The 17,721-nt window shown below is 39.8% G+C and overlaps 1 protein-coding gene across 1 annotated transcript in view; it reads right to left on the bottom strand.

The window, feature by feature from the left end:
* LOC124286904 overlaps nucleotides 1–15,556 on the bottom strand; it is a 54,410-nt gene extending 38,854 nt beyond the window's left edge. Inside the window, exon 1 of the mRNA XM_046723343.1 lies at nucleotides 15,446–15,556. The gene's annotated coding sequence lies outside the window, so the exon portion shown is untranslated. The remainder of the gene's footprint in view (nucleotides 1–15,445) is intronic.
* Between the last annotated feature and the right edge of the window lie 2,165 nt (nucleotides 15,557–17,721).

Raw genomic sequence — 17,721 nt, 5'->3', positions numbered from 1 at the left:
TCACTCAAGTAAACATTCACAGACCGAGGCCCTGTGTACAGTAGTACTGTGGACAGACCAGACAATCATGTGATCGATGAACCAGAAAAGCCATTTGTTAAGTTTGAATGACTACTGTGCTAAAATTCACCCATTCCGCTGCTCACAAGTAAAGAAAAACGGTTAGGTAAGGTTTTCAACAACACAGTGGGGATCCTAATTTTATATACCTCCCTCATCCCGTCTCACACATGGCTGTGCATAAATTAACATTCCCATGTGTTCCAACGTTTTGCCATTTGATTTTACTCCCATTTTAAACTGGCTTCCTAACGGCCGATCAAACCAATGCTTGATCTTCGCTGAAAACAGAACAAAGCCATCAGTGTTGTTTTCATACGTGTGTCATCCTTTTGTTCTGTCCATTCCGTTTGTAGCGTTTCGGCGGCTGTTTCAGTCTACTAAGTTTTATAACGCTTAATTGTTTTTACGTCAATTCCAATTTTCAAGAGAATACTTTCATTTGTAGGGCAGTTGTCATGCTGCAGTGTTAATATTTAATCCCAGACTACACGCCACTCCAACACACACATTTGGAAGATGGCCTGTCTCCTTAAACCCTGCGTATATAAAGGTGAACAAGTCCACGTACAAAGCGCTGCTGTATTAGACGCCAACAAACTTCTTGACTCGCAAACACCACAGAGAGATATTTCCGTACAATAGCCATCAGTGCCAACAAAACAACAGATGTCAATACGTACATGGGTTCCGTCACAGAGCAGGAACAGTAAGGGTTGTTCAGTGCCACTATCTGGCAGTGCGCCTTGTTGGACAAAGTGGACACTGTGGACAAAGTGGACACTAGTTCATACGAGTCGTACACAATCCACTGCCCAGTGAAGTGTTTTCAGAAGACTATGTCTCCGAAGATTCAGCCATTAACCAGGAATAACCTTCGTCTACGCTATGCCAAGGGCATGTCGATACTGCTAAATGAGTTTAAACAATTCTCCTCCTCCTATTTCTGACGTCGAACTTATATGAACCCAAATATTGTATCAAATAATACATATGACTGTATTTCCGAAATAGGTTAGAACCTTTGTCTCTGTCTTTGAACGTGTGTATATTGTTGTCAAAGAAAACATAGATCCGTATAATAAGAATTATGCACAATTTTGCTGTCTGGCTGACATAATTTTTTGAAATTAGTCTTGCTATTGAATTATAAAAGTATGTTTGTTCCTTGTAGACAGATATAGGTTAAATATATATCAATTATCACAAAAGAAAAAGCGAAGTATGCAAAAAAGGAATAAACTGAAGTGTCAATTGTCCACATTATCACCTCAAAGAACCTATTTGCATGTTTGTAAAAAAACAAGATGAGTAGTTCATAGCACACTCCGTGCCAGCATCAATAAACCACTTTCTAAAAACATTTTTATTTGGAACGTGTTTGAAATTAACAGATTATAAAAACTGTCAAACAAATTAAATACTGACCTAGAAAACTCGCTCTGACGAAGATGTATCGTCGTTGTCTTTAATCTCATTTGTTGCAAACACTTCATCGAGAACGTATGTAATGTCGCTATCGATTTTCAGAATCGTCATGCGACTGCGATCAAAAGGCGAGATCGTCATAAAGGTTATCGAACAGTAGGTGCGAGTAAATAAGGAAGAAGCTCTCCCTTTAATTAAACTGAATGGAATAAAACAGGCATCTCTGACATGCATCGTATTCCTATAAGAGTAACTTGCTCTTATAGTATCATGATCAAGGTTTTGTGGATGGACTGTTATATGTTAAACGACTCACTATTGATATAATATTAATGGAAGGATTTCTGCGAAACAACCACAAATGTTTTTCAAATCAGAAAAAAATCCTTAAAATCTGTATGAAAATCACTTTTTTAATCAACAAACTATAAAGTCTAGTATGCTCTTTTCGGATTGTGTTCCCCATCACTTTGTAGTAGCAGAAGAGTTTGTAATAGAACAGAGTTTAGAGAAAGCCGAAGAATGTGTAGAACATGATGGATGTTTGATCACATGTACATGTACAATGTGTCGTAATGATAAGTAATGATGTAACATATTTCTAATGACAGGTGACAGAGAATCAAAGGTTCCGTGCGAATTATTGCATACTTCATCATATAACGGAGACTGCGGCGACAGATATAGGCCATATGTCGCCGTGCCCTGACCCACTCCAGCCATCATCCGACAAAGATGGACACCAGTGATGCTTTTTCAAAAACGCATAAACTAGAAGATTCCTTTAAAGTCGAAGACTAAAGTTATGAAGATTACATATATGTTTCATTACCGCCAAAAGAAATCTGTCAAAAGTATGAGGTGGAATATTTCAACAAGTTAATTCTAGAATTTTTAAAATCTCTTTCAGCTAAAAAGATAAATAGCCGACTCATCATTAACTATTTTAGATCTCTCTTGTACAGTCATCTTATATTGAAGTCTTTCATTAACAAAATGAGAAAACATTCTAAGGATATAAGTGAATCATAAATATCTCATCACCAGCGTCGAAACATAAAATCTGTTTTATACTGTATAAATGTGTTATAAAACCATATTTGATTGGACGGAGGGAATGAAATTGGATATTACCTTCAGACAAGTTCCTTATAGTTTAACCTCTGGTCCTGTTGGAATAATCCCCTTCTAAAGTTGGTATTCTTCTTCCCTCTGACCTCCGCGCTGTTGTACACAGTGTACACCACTACTGCCGTGGCATAACGAAATGGCCGAGTGTGACAAACCCCTCGTCTTATATCCTCAGCCGGCTGGGCAGAGCGTGGGGGGTCGGCTCAACTACCGCAGGGGAGGGTACACAGTCACTACACACGGGAACCCACGGTAACTAAGGGCAGGTAATTGCATCTCAGCTCTCCAATGCGGTAAGGTAAATATGGCCAACACTCTAGGAACTCTTCAGCATTTCCATTAAAGATTGTTTTCTTGTCAACAAGCCCCGAGTTTATGGCTAACGGAAGGGGCAAGTCAGTAAGTGGCGCGTTGCTCAATTCTGTATCGACAGACGGGTCTTCACACGTGTATAACGTGGACTATTGGATTGTTAGTGATTATAATAACTCCTCACATTCTAATATCTGACATTGCAGCGCGTCTGGCATGTTTCCTGAAGGGCCACAGAAGTGCAGTCAGTCGCCATTACACGCGGTTACAACTAGCCCGCTGACCATATGATACGTGGATCAGTATGACCGGACACTTGGGAGCCTGCAAGTAGGAACGGGGATTCTCATCTTGCTGTTCCTTTTCATATAATCGTCTCCGTTACGTCATTAACAACAACAACATGACGTTAACATCCCTACCATCTGTCTTGTTGAGATGTATATTTGGGAAAGTATGACGGTTATGACTTTGTTAATTTTATACATCCGAGGCAGAAATAGCCGTTTTGCTGTTAAAATCGGAGTAGTGAATTCATGTTGAAAATATATGTTGCGAATCACAGTCCAAGGTGTCAAATACTCTCGCGTGTGTCTTTGTTGGCTCTTTGGGAGGTACATGCGCTATAGGTGTTTAAATGGCACTTAAAGCAGGTCTCGACATTCAGATTGTGTTGGTAAATGAATCTCACGGCACAGTGCATGTTCGATTCCACTCTACGGAAACAACCAAATCCTGCTTGCCCTTTCGAAAGGCCTGGAAGTAACTATTTTGCTGACGCATCACTTAATCTCATTCCCGAGAACATCATCATCACGTGTATTTTTAGATAAGGCGTTTCTTCTCTACATCTTTCGTAGTCGTTTAGATATAATAGTTGTCAACGATGCTGTATTTTGCTATCAGGTGTTTGGGTTAATATGGGATTTAACCCTTATCCCACCAAGTGGGTCATTTGAGGCCCGAACTGCGCTTTGATGGTATGCCAAAACTGTATTTCTTTATAGAAATTTCAGTATTCAATGTATTCCTGAAAATTGCAATACTGATTGCTGTGAAAAGGTTTCAATTTAATTATTTTGAAATAAGTACCATTAATTCTAATATTGCATTAACTGCTTGCCGGGCTTCTGAGGCCCGGTCAGCCCCCTCAGCTTCCAGTCAACACTCTTGATAAAGCTTCCTTATGAATACATTGCATAGTAACTGCCAGTCAAAGATGAATCGTCGAGCACGTTGGAGAAGAGGAACACTTTTTTATGAATAGACACATTCTTTACTGCAGTGGATGCGACGTTTCGGTGTAGATCCTAACAACGTTATCTAACAAATGATACACAACAAATGCACAAGGAGGAATATATACATGACGGGTATTTGGGTTTATACAATATAAGAGGTTGGTGTACGGTGCGGTGACATTACTGAGGCTTGTTGTGATGCAGAAATGATTGAAGCCAGCTAGACAAAAGGTGGGTTATTCTTGATTAGGCTTGATTAGTTGATCGTAACCTATTGGGATGTAATAACGTCGCATCCACTGCAACAAGGACGTTGTCTGTCCATAAAAAGTGTTCCTCTTCATCAAACCAGCTTCTAAATGCCACTTAAGGAAGTTTGAGAAGCAATTTTCGCGATGTTTTGCTCCATCCTGCTGCTGCAGATGATGATGGCAGTGGTGCTGATACCTTCTGACAGTGGATCAGATTCTGAGTTCGAACCTCCCTTTGAAGAAAGTGTTAGTGACAGCAGTGACTGTTCTAATGGTGAAGAAGAACGTAATATCCTGTCAGGTCCTTTGATATAAATCAAAAGGGGGTGACCGGGCCTCACAGGCCCACTTGGAGGTACATGTAATGGATATGACGAAAGCTTGGTGGGATAAGGGTTAATTACTCAAAGATCAATATCCATGTTTATATTGATATAGTTTAAAGATCAAATTAATATTGCATTAATATTACCACACAGATGCTGTCTCCGAGCCAACCTGTCTCTTTTTCAATCCTGAATGCTGACGAAAAATCAGTTCAAAGATTTATAGGGCATCGGATCGAACAGAGGACCTTTAACTCTTCGGGAAGGCGCACTGTCAATTTGGCCACGGAGGAAGTCCTAGATACTCAGGTCAGATACGTCCATGTTTATTTAATTGTTCACAATTTTTACGTTGTCAGATGTTCAGAAGGACGTGTGAAGGCAATATACCGAGTCAAGTGAGTGAGTGATTGAGCATGGTTTGACGTCGTTTTAGCAATATTCCAGCGATATCACGATGGGGCACACCAGAAATGGGTTTCACACAATGCGCCCCTTGGTGAATCGAACCCGGGTCTTCGGCGTGACGAGCGAAGGCTTTAACACTTAGACTACCCCACCGCCCCGAGTTTTCAGTTGAGGAAGTGATATTCCAGCTTTATGGCCTGTAAATAATCTTGTCTGGACCAGACAATCCAGTGATCAACAGCATGGACATCGATCTACGCAACTGGGATACGGTGACATGTGTCCACCAAGTCAGCGAGCCTGACCACCCGATCCCGTTAGTCGCCTGTACGACAAGCATGGGTTACTGAAGATGAATTCTAACCCGGATCTTCACGCGTGTTTTCATTTGAACTATGATGGATATGACTCAGACTTTGGAATATTAATAAGACTTCTCAGGTTCCCTGATCTGATTAATATTAGATTCGTATCTACATCGCTCATATAAAATTATGCGTAAAGAGGGATAGGAAATTCAAGAAATGACATTTTACAGAATGCATAACTATGGACAAAGCAAACAAAAACTTAAATATTTCCAACCTTAAAGATAAAGTACTTAAAACACAATGATTTTAATAGAAACATGGAAAATTATATCATTGTTTAAGACTTATGTGAATTGTCCTCGTAATGGAACTCACAAGCAACGCTTAAGCACGAGGAAATGGCGAGAACGTTGTTTGATAGTAATTCGAAAACCCATTCCCACGATATGGAATCCTACAATGAATTCTGCAATTTACAGAAATGTTTCATAAACGCAGAAGGACTTTTGTTTTTTAGTAAAGATTTAGACGGAATCGCAACGATTATGGCAGATATTCCAATGATTATGAAAAGGTTTTGGCGTATTTTTTTCTAGAAAGCTGCTGTCCAAATATTATTTTTCCTGAGAACGAGACGTGTTATATTTGAATGAGGTGATCGTGTATCAAATCACCCAGCGTGTCTCTTTATTACCGTTGTCACAACTATATAGTTCCTTTGGACGATCATTATGATAGATTGCAGGGAAGCCAGCCCGTACCAATCACACGTCTCACTGATGCAGCAATTGCCGTCTTGTATCAGTGAGCACCACGAGTCTATCCCAAACCACGTAATAGAACTCCTGGTAGTAAGCTTATGACGAAAACATATTATAATAAAGTGATAAATCTTCCAACCAAATAAGCGTCGTGTCATTTGATATACGGAATGCATTTCGACAGAAATAAACCAAATTATATTTGGGAATATTAGCCGCGTGATTCAAGTATTGGTTTATTAGACCTATCAACGATAAATCCTTTTTCTCGTCGTGTTATAATACACAGAGCAATGCGTAATGTCTTTCATTGCGACAAAAAATGGATCAAATTCGAACATGAAAGGATTGTTTTAGTAATTCCTTTAAGAAGAGTGTACAACAAATATTTTGATAATTTTCGTGATTTAAAATTATACCATTTAATACACATTTCCCCCTGCGCATGGAACATAGCTTGAGCGGTTACTTCAAACGCGTCGGAAATAAAAAAGATACACAACTGGCGCCTCGGAATCTATTAATCCACTTTTTAAATAAAAATTATATACAACAATGTACATGTTGGGGAAATTGTCGAAGCATAATTGGGAGAGTTAGGCATTCGTCGCATATTACCGGTGTCATCAGCCCCATTGTATTCGGTCATTTCTCAAGCCCGAAGGAGGCTCCCTCAGAAAACAGCAAATACAATAGCGAACAAATGAGATATAAAATGAATATAAAAATGTTTTGAAATTACTTGTGTGACTGCTTGTGTGTAACCTGATTAGTTCAAGATTAGTTCAAATGTCTGCCTGCAAACAAACATATTTTTGTTCTTAAATTCCATTTTAAATTTACGTCAGCATTTCAATATAGCTATTGAGTTTGGTACAGTTGTGCCACCAATGCAAACGTTACAACAATTGATATCAGCATCTAGTCAGTGTCATGTCCAATCGAAAGATCGCAACTAACTAACTCCTTCAGAGATCCCCGGGAGCACAACAGTATATCTATAGAGTGAGTGAGTAACTATGGTTTTACGCTGCTTCTAACAATATTCCAGCAAATGTTGTAATCGTTATATTGTAATATATTGGAGAATCGAACCCTGGTGTGACGAGCGAACACTTTAACCTCTAGGCTACCCCGAACCGTGAAGCCTATTTCTCGTGTCGCTGTGATATTGCTGAAATATTGCTAACAGCGGCTAGAAACTAAACTCACTCACTCATTTCCAGCTGATAGTAGCGAGTACAACCTATGTAACATACGCGGCGCTAGGAGGTTTACTGTTATAATTCTCTTCCTAACGGGTACCCCTGTAGGTTCGATGGGTGTCTTTCGAACAAATACTCTTGCCTTTGATAGAACACGTAACTATACAGTGAAGTAGGACCAATGCCCAAGAAACACTCAGGAATCAAGCTGACGAACATAGGAACCCATCCACCTACTCTCCGCCGCCACGTTTGCCTGTTTGTGACCTGTCTTCACTTCACACGACCACGAATATGAGTAATTCATATAACCCCGACCCGACGTCGATACACATTTAGCAAGAAGAGCTAATCCAGCAGACCTGAACTGTCGATACCGGAAACAATATCAGTCGTGAGAGTGTATGTTACTCTTTAAATGTCGACAATCGATTTCATGGCTGACATTACACCAATCCCTGTGACATTTTATTGGAATATCTGTTTAATACTTAACATATAAACATCCGCTACATGAGACCGCGGCTCTTGGTGAGCCGAGAAGGCGTATACATTTACTTAGCAATGTGAATGTTGATATTGGCGGCATGTCACTGATATTCATTACAAAACACATCTCGATCTGTCAATACGCCTCCTTTCCCTGGTTCGATTTCTGCACACACCTCGCTCTTAATTTGAGATCGACGAGTCATCAATATATCACAATACTACAACTAGGTCGAGGTTAAGATAAACCCGGTGATACAAACAGTTATTATAGTCCCTTCAGTAATATTTACCCAACAGCACATTCTTGTCCTAATATGTATTTTAAGACAGGTCATATTGAAACAAATGTGTCTTTCAAGTTTGAAAAACGAGCTTTCGTCCTCTTGATGTTAATAAACATTAGACGGTGGTAAGAGCTCATATATTTGTATTGAAGGAGTTACCGAAAAACTATTCTGTCTCCGACAAGATGTGTTTGCTTGTTGTTTAACGCCACACTGAGCAATTTTCAGACTGTTAATGATCGAATCTGGACCAGACAATTCAGTGAGTGATATCATGAGCATGGATTTACGCAATCAGGATACGATGACATGTTTGAACCAGGTCAGCGAATCGCCTCTTACAACAAACGTGGGATACTGAAGACTAACTCTAACCTGGATCATCACGGCTAGTCTAAGAAAGCCCTCTCCTTACTACCCCGACTTAATACTCAATAGGGGCGGTGGGGTAGCCTAGTGGTTTAAGCGTTGGCTCGTCACGCCGAAGACCTGGGTTCGAAGCCCCATATGGGAACAATGAGTGTAACCCATTTCTGGTGTCCCCCGCCGTGATATTGCTGGAATATTGTTAAAAGCGGCGTAAAACCAAACTCAGTCAGTCAGTAATACTCAATATTAATATGGCTGGCAAGCGAAACATTTACCTTTCACCTGGTTGTTCGAAAAGCCCACTATACTTCATAACTTAACCGATTCAAATCTACCCATTCAATAAAACCACACGCGACTGCAATATTTCCTTTATAAATAGCTCAACTATTAAATAATTCAGCGGTAGACATTTCAAGGATGAAAACATCCAGAACTGAACACCGAACTTAACTTTCGTTTTGTACATCGAATTATAAGACGTTTCGCCGACGTATGAACATCTGTTCCTAATACGAGACTAGAAACAAACAGCTATTGAAATGATGAATATGTAGAGATCCCTTGGAGGGAACGTGGTTCCATGAAAAACACCATTAGCCTGCTAATCAGTGACTGGTCTGAATAAAACGACTTGAGCGACACTAGCACCTAGCTATCAGTCGTTATCCGCTCGCGCCGGACAGTTTTCATTCAGCTGCCTCTGGTGATTTAAATATGTAAATATCGTAACACCATCGTGTTTGTCATCATCACTTGACTCGCCGACTTTGATCTCATCTCTATATCCTAGGGTCTAAGGAGAATCACACACGCTGTCTCCACGCCACCTTCTTGGGGCATTTGTCTTCCAGTACCGCAGAAGAAGCCATTTAACTATTGTCTGCAGAAAATAATGAAAAGGTTTTCTTTTTTCTCGCCGTTTCTTGCACCAGAACAAAGAACCAACATTGTTCCATTAGGCGTGGAAAAGAGCAAATAGGGAGATATATGTTAGATCGTCGCCTGCAACGATGTAGGGCCAAGTAAGCACAGTGGGTGGGGAGTATGCTTTCGAGAAGGCGTCTTGGCTTGATTGGAAGCTTGAATACAATCAACCACGGCTGAGCTCGGACTGGCGTTTGCTTCTATCCCATAACAAGCAACAGCTGAAATGTTTGTCACACCGCTGACACAAATCTCTAACCAGAGGGACAACCATGTATAAAAAACTGCAATATTAAATCCTTGACAGGACACTAGACGGATGATGTAAAACACTACAGCAGTTAATAAAATAACAGAGAAATAGTATTAATAATAAAACTACATCCCTAGTCTTCCCTAGATGTTGTCAGTAGTTCTTGACAAACCCTTTTTCTTTGGTAAAAACTGTCTGTAACAGATGACATGCCTGAAAGTGGATTCATATCCTTTCTGTACTTCTTAAGTCCTACATCAATCGATACTTCGTGGAAGTGGGTTAATTTGTGTTCTAAAGGATCAAAACAGATCATATGAAATGTAATTAAACAGATGCCCACTTTAGTCTTTGCCTGGAGAGGGATGCGTGGTGAACGTCATTGTTGATAGTAATTATTTCCGATTGTGTGGAAGATTGCAGAGATTCCATTGTAATATGTGTTAACTGTATTATAGCACTACGCCCAGTGTCTAATGAGCTAGCACAGTAGGTAAAGTTTGATCGTTGTTACTATTGTCCGGGTTTGATTCTCTCACTGGTAAAAGGCGTGGATTTATGTTGAGGCATTTTTGTCGTGAAATTAATGTATTTATGCTAAAAGTGTTAAATCAAAGTTACCCAATTATATCGTGTTGTGAGTAGTGAGCTATCAGCTTCAAATGACGATACCGGTTTTGAACTCGAGTGATTATCTCATGTAAATAATAGCGACAATATCTTTTCTATAAAACACATCTGTTAAAAGATTCGGTTGTAAGATTTTAGCTTTTTATAAACACATGTTCCTGAACCAGCATCGCTTAGTGATGATAATTATCAAATATTCGCAGAAAGTTGTGTGGCGCCTGCTGTCGTACCTCAGACGCCCATCACAAACACACCATCCTTAACGATGAGATTAACATACACAACCACCAGCAGCGTCTTGACTAAAAGCCATATCCATACATAAAACTGTCAAAGGAAGGAATACGTTTTAATGATATTAATTGATTATACTTATTTCAAAGAATTTAAAGCAGAAACGTTATTAGCTAGCCTCAGATTTTCATTACCGTCCGGTAAATATGTAAATTCTCAGTTAACGTTATTTATGCAAATAGTGTACACAGACAATTCTTCAACTGGCAAGCCCAGCATTATTTCCTGGTAAGATACCGGTCATTTGTTATGGTGGTGGTGATGATAAATGTCTTAAGACTGTTCCAAAGCTTGCGGACCTCCTATCTTTTTAAGACATTTGTTTTTGATCAGTATCCCCCAGCATTCCCAAGACCTCTAAGCGACTAAATCATTTTGGATATTATGCGCCCGTGAAGATCCGGGATAGAATTGATCTTCAGCAACCCATGCTTGTCGTAAGAGGCGAACAACGGGATCGGGTGGTCAGACTCGCTGACTTGGTTCACACATGTCATCCTATTCCAATTGCGTAGATCGATGCTCATGCTGTTGATCACTGGATTGTCTGGTCCAGACTCGAATATTTATAGACCGCCGCCATATTGCTGGAATATTGCTGTGTGCGGGGTAAAACTTATCTCAGGCACTCACTTTTGGGATATTATAAAAGTTCATGTTACAATACATAACATATTTTATTCCCCAACACCCAACACACACACACACACGATTAATCTTACCCCGCCGTTCGATATCACACACAATTACTTCCTTACTGAAGTGTGTAATGCAGCAACCCGATATCCCTGTATCGCTTACAATTTTGAATAGTGCTTTCGTGTTTAAAACTCCGCCTGTCTCAACTGAGGTTGTGTCGATTTTAATCAGGTTTTGAGGCTAATCAGGCCAATGAGGTCCCATTGAAGACACAGTATTGATGAAACTTTAATACTGTAGAAACAGCACATGCTTTTAACACATTGCTGATTATAGGTTACGTTCAAATGTATCGAGATATGCAGCTCTTTTGGCCGTAAAATAATTCCCCTATATCATTCCCTTCCCAAGGATTCCGTTTTGGAACAAGTGACCTTCAACCTATGCTGGGATGGTGGGGTAGCCTAGTAGTTAAAGTGTTGGCTCGTCACGCCGAGGACCCGGGTTCGATTCCCCACATGGGTAGAATGTGTGAAGCTAATTTCTGGTTTTCCCAGCCGTGATATTGCTGGAATATAGCTCAAAACGGCGTAAAACTAAACTCACTCACTCACTCAACCCATGGTCAGAAGAGACGACGTATTGGATCGGGTGATCAGACACGTGTCAGCGTGTTCCGAGTGCCTTAACGTTGTATCCTTGTATTCTTGTATCATTGTATCGTCCTAACTCAGTTATATAGCATAAACAACCAAACAATAACTCAGTCCTACATGAAACAGAATGATCTTCCAATATTATAACAGGAGACCAATATGTAACTTGCGACCCAATGCCAATCAAACAGCGCCCTTTAGCTGGCTGATCGGAATACAATGCTCCTTAAATCAGTTCACGGGACACAATATAACAATTACTCACCATAAAACAAGTATTCAACATACGCTACAAACGTGAAAATCAACAAGAGCAGCTTAACGGGGAATAGTATGCAAAACACATATTGTCAGGAAAGCATCTACCAGTTTGAACGTTGGAATAGGAGTCAAATACGCTCCGCTACATTTGGTAGAAAGGTTGGATGTTGCAGTTTACTAGCATAGATAATTAGCTAAACAGGACACCATTTCACGAACACCCGGTGTCCCCAGAGATTTCTAGTGATTAAAAGCGTGTTCATATAATCAGGATGACATATTACTCCTGTTTGCGTTTAAGTTTTGGCCATGAATTGGAAACCGGACAGAGTACGAGCTGAAACCTGTACCAGTCAAATGGTTCTTAAAATCCGGACATTTTGTTCACTTGGTAAGTTCATGGTGACCCTTTTCTCATACTTAGCAGACCGCCTCCGTGGTGTAGTGGTTAGAGCGTCCGCCCGGAGAGCGGAATGTTCGATCCCCGACCCCGACCGCGTCATACCAAAAGACGTTAAAATATGGTACTTGTTGGTCCCTGCCTGGCGCTCAGCATTAATGGGTACAACAAGGACTGGTCGGCTCGGAGTCAGTATAATGTGTCTGAGTGGGGTATTCATGCTTCACTGCGGCATGGTATCTCAGTAGGCTAGCACTATAAAACCAGCTTAAGTCTGGGCTACTACAAGCAGCCGCACATACACATACACACGCATGCACGTCGTCATATGAGCGAAATATTGTCTAGCACGACGTAAAACCCAATTTCACCTCATAATTAGCATGGAATAAGTTATGAATGAATTCGATCAATATTCAGCTTAAGAGCTTTTCTCCTCTTTATTCTTATCTGGCACAGACAGTTTCCATGGAATCATGCAAGTTTTACATCATGACGTCATAACATTTCAAATGTCGATTTTGTGTCACATCTGTTTGAGCGTCCTGCGAACAATTTCCTATAACTTTTAAAGCAAATATTTTACGTCAGTTTCAAGTGATATATAACACCTCAAATGTAAATAACACTCCAAAATAAGCAAACGCATCACGTTTATCTTCTACAAATATATTGGATTACCATGGAAACGGGACAGAATGTACAGACAATTTAACGATGTTTCGGATAATTGTTCTACGCACATATATACTCAAGGAAATGAATAAGGGAACACATGCAAGTACAAGTGTTCCTTTATTCTTTGCCAGGTTTCTTCACAAGGTATGTATTGCACTGTGGGTGAAATTCTGGAAATAAATAAAGGAACACTTGTACTTTCATGTGTTCCCTTATTCGTTTCCATAAGTATATAAGGCTAATTATGTTAAATCCTTTATGTAAATTGCCATTGTTTTATATGCAGTGAAATGGTGAGTATGAAATGATAGTTAGAATGATGTAATATAACTTTTTGTGTAAAGAGATTGTCTTTCAGTATACTAATCCCATGTATAAAGAGTTGTCACGGTGTATTGTCTTCATGAATATAAAAGGATAGTCTTATCCATATGGGTATAAAGGATAGTCGGAAGGTGGTATTTCAGTATGTGAATAAATTGATAGTCTTATGTATAGTATTCGTATGTAAAGGGATAGTCGAAAGGATGTAATATCCTTCCGTGCCAAAAGGGATAGTCGGAATGGTGTAATTGCTTTATGAGCTTAAAGGGATAGTCGGAACGGTCTAATTAAATTATTATTACGGGCTTAAAGGGATAGTCGAAAGGGTGTAATATCTTTAGGTGCATAAAGGGATAGTTTAATATCCCTCTGAGTATATAAGGATAGTCGAAAGGGTGTAATTTCTTTAAGTGCATAAAGGGATAGTCGGAACAGCGTAAAACGTGTGTAAAGGATAGCACGGCATCCCTGGGTATATCCTAGTGCTTAAAGCGTTCGATCGTCACGCTGAAGACCCGGGTTCGATTCCCCACATGGGTACAATATGTGAAGCCCCTTTCTGGTGTCCCCCGCCGTGATATTGCTGGAATATTGCTAAAAGCGGCGTAAAACTAAACTCACTCACTATTACAAAGGGATAGTCGCAATGATATAATACCCATTCGTGTATCAACGGTCCCTCTAAAGCCGTGAAGAACAGGGTTTCATTGGAAGATTATTCCTGAGACATTATTTCATAAATAAAGGCTCAGCACAGTCGAGAAAGGTTAAACGGCCGCATTAAAATATTTATGATGATAATGTATATTGGTAAACCACAATCGGTTTTCTTTTGGTGCCATAAATATTCCCTTTCGCTAGGTCTTACAGTTCTAAACGTGAATACAAATCAGTTATCCTTCCAGTATGTATGCCGGCAATGGTCGAATCAATCTCCACGAGTATATGTTCTCAGACATTCACACGCTGTGATTGACATCAATCAACTGATATGAGTGAGTGAGTTTAGTTTTACGCCTTACTCAGCAATATTCCAGCTATACACACAAAGGGATAGTGTGTGTGTGTGTGTGTGTTTGAGAGAGAGAGAGGAAGAGAAAGAGTGAGAGAGAGAGATACGCATTATGCATTAATTTTATTAATTTTACATGTTTCCATCTTCTATTTTCATACAATAGTGTCACGTGACAGGTTATAATGTAGTGACGTCTTCGATACAGAAACCTGGTTCTACTGATGCAGTGCCACAAACGACAAAAAAGAACATGTCGTAAAACGAACCTATTTCGCTTTTTCTTTTGAAAGAAAAGGCTCTAAATACAATTCCATTTTCGATTCATGATTACTGGTTTCGGCTCTTCATGTCGACAATCGATTGACATAAAATATGGCGTTAAACCTGTTTCGGTAGCTAAAACTGCGCAGTGAACGCAAATATGCAAAACCAGACCGTCTCAAAGACTTGGTTCTCAAGGCAAAGCCTTTCCGAAAAGCAACGACTAACGCGTCCCTCTTGTCAGAACACATACAATGTACTCTAAGTTTTGTATACATGCAACAAACCAGCTGCTCTCAGCTGTATTTCATTGTTTGCTGTACAATAACCCTGTATTCGTCACATGTCAATCTGTGTTTCACACCCTTTTTTGAACTAAGCACCAATTCTTATCATTGTACTATTTCTTCAACTATGACGTTTCAGGCTAAGTACCTAAACACCACTCTGCCGCCACGGAGCAATCTTTAGTATTCTACCTAAAGGTCATTGTTTTACGTATACAAGTATGTGATATAAAATACTCACGTTTAAATGTAGTCCACGGTCCACGTAATTGTAAACTCTCCAAGTAGATTAATGGTAATACAACGTCGGGGATACTACCGAGTAACCCTCCTCCTGCGGCAGGCGAAGAACAACGCCTTCACCTACCCGGTAACCGGTAGAACGAATATCACATACGTATGGCGTCAGCACATCAAACATTTATCAGGAGATCGGTTTGCATTACCAGACAAATGCCACACAGGGTATTTTTAAATGATATGAACCTCGATTGCAGCAATACACTTTTGTACAGCATCTCGCAAAAAAATATCATTTAATATTCATTTCAGTTTCTTTCGTTCATAGTTATGCATCATTTGTCCTATCACAGAGCTGGTGATCTCTGCCTGATGTAGCTACAATAGTGTTAAAAGCATTGTAAATCCAATTTCACTTTTTCTGATACATTCATTTAAACGTACACAGGGGAAATGTATTATATAGATATCATACCACAGTGTGTGATATAACTGAGGTATCCTTTCGACCACATAGTGAAGTAATTGAGATATGCATCCAAGCACATTACACATTTGTGTGAAGTAACTGAGGTTTGCATCCAACCACACTAAACTGTTGTGTGAAATAACTGAGGTTTGCATCCGAGCACATTGGATCTCTGTGTGAATTTGGTGCATCCAAGCACCTTGGACTTTTGTGTGAAGTAACTGAGGTTTGCATCCAAGCACATTGGATCTCTGTTTGCATTTGGTGCATCCAAGCACCTTGGACTTTTGTGTGAAGTAACTGAGGTTTGCATCCAAGCACATTGGATCTCTGTGTGAATTGGGTGCATCCAAGCACCTTGGACTTTTGTGTGAAGTAACTGAGGCTCGCATCCAAGCACATTGGATCTCTGTGTGAATTGGGTGTATCCAAGCACCTTGGACTTTTGTGTGAAGTAACTGAGGCTTGCGTCCAAGCACATTGGATCTCTGTGTGAATTGGATGCATCCAAGCACCTTGGACTTTTGTGTGAAGTAACTGAGGTTTGCATCCAACCACACTAAACTATTGTGTGAAGTAGCTGGGGTATGCATCCAAGCACATTGTATGATTGGATAATTATACCATAACTGAATCAAAACACATTATGTGATCGTATTTTTGTCAATTACGTGAATGCTTAAAATGATTACCTACGAAGAAACGTAAATCGAGTGGCATCATCTTAGTACCAGGTTAATTTGTTTAAAAGTATTAAAGTTTGGTAAAACTGTGCTATGTTGAACTCTGTTCAGACATTTGATTAAACGGAACAACAGTGTGTCTCGGTGCAATGTTCGATCAGGTCGCACCCTGTTGTCAGCGGAAATCGAAGTTAGTTGTGTTTAATGAATCACTGTGACTTCACTTCATTGTGAATGATTCACCAGAGACTCGTAGCTTTACTGGTCTTGGTTAGTTAAGCGCAAAGATTTTACACTGCTATCCCCATTCCTTCCTTCCTTCCTTCATTCATTCATTCATTCATTCATTCATCGGTGATATGATTCTGCGTTTCCTATACATCTATCACGTAATTTTGTTTTATTATTCTAAAGACATTATAGTTGATAACGTATTTTTTTGTTCTATTATTTAAAATACATTATAGTCGATCATTAATATATGCATGCACACACGTTTACCAGTATATGCGTCTAGGTCGCTTGTACCAATCGTTCTATTTATATCGAAAGAGACAATTTAAAGAAACTAAACTCATAAATAATTCACTCGAGTTCCTAAAGGTACAACAGCACTGACGAACGTAGTCCCATCACTGCACAGTGCTATCAACACAAAACGTATACCTGCTTTTGTTAAATTCTCGTGTCCATGGTAACAACGCAAGAAGAAAGTGATATGCTCACATAAACATATTCAAATAAACTGCATGCATCAATAATAAAATCACGAAGACCGACCCTCCACGCTGAGGCGGGGTATGATCATCATTGCGGGTGGGATTGTCTGCAGGCATCAAGATCAATAATAGACGTTATACCGATGGTGATGGTTTACTGCAGAAATTCTGCATGATGTCTTAACTGATATGAAGCTAAACAGTGAGAGTTGGAGAGTGTTAATAGGGACATTATAGGGGCACTACATAGGGGTACTACTCCCTTTGCAGTTTGTGTGGCAGCCCGTCTATGATTTCAAAGAATCACTTTAAGGGGAAATGAAATTTACCTGAGCAGGCCCAATATGTCAACGTGCCAATTGCATTTTGAACTCCCTTAGGGGTAAGTTGTGAGGCACTTTTAACC

Source organism: Haliotis rubra, unplaced genomic scaffold, assembly GCF_003918875.1.
Source record: "Haliotis rubra isolate DU_JTF1 unplaced genomic scaffold, ASM391887v1 Scf395, whole genome shotgun sequence".
NCBI lineage: Eukaryota > Metazoa > Mollusca > Gastropoda > Lepetellida > Haliotidae > Haliotis > Haliotis rubra.
This window is presented reverse-complemented; position numbering and strand designations above follow the sequence as displayed.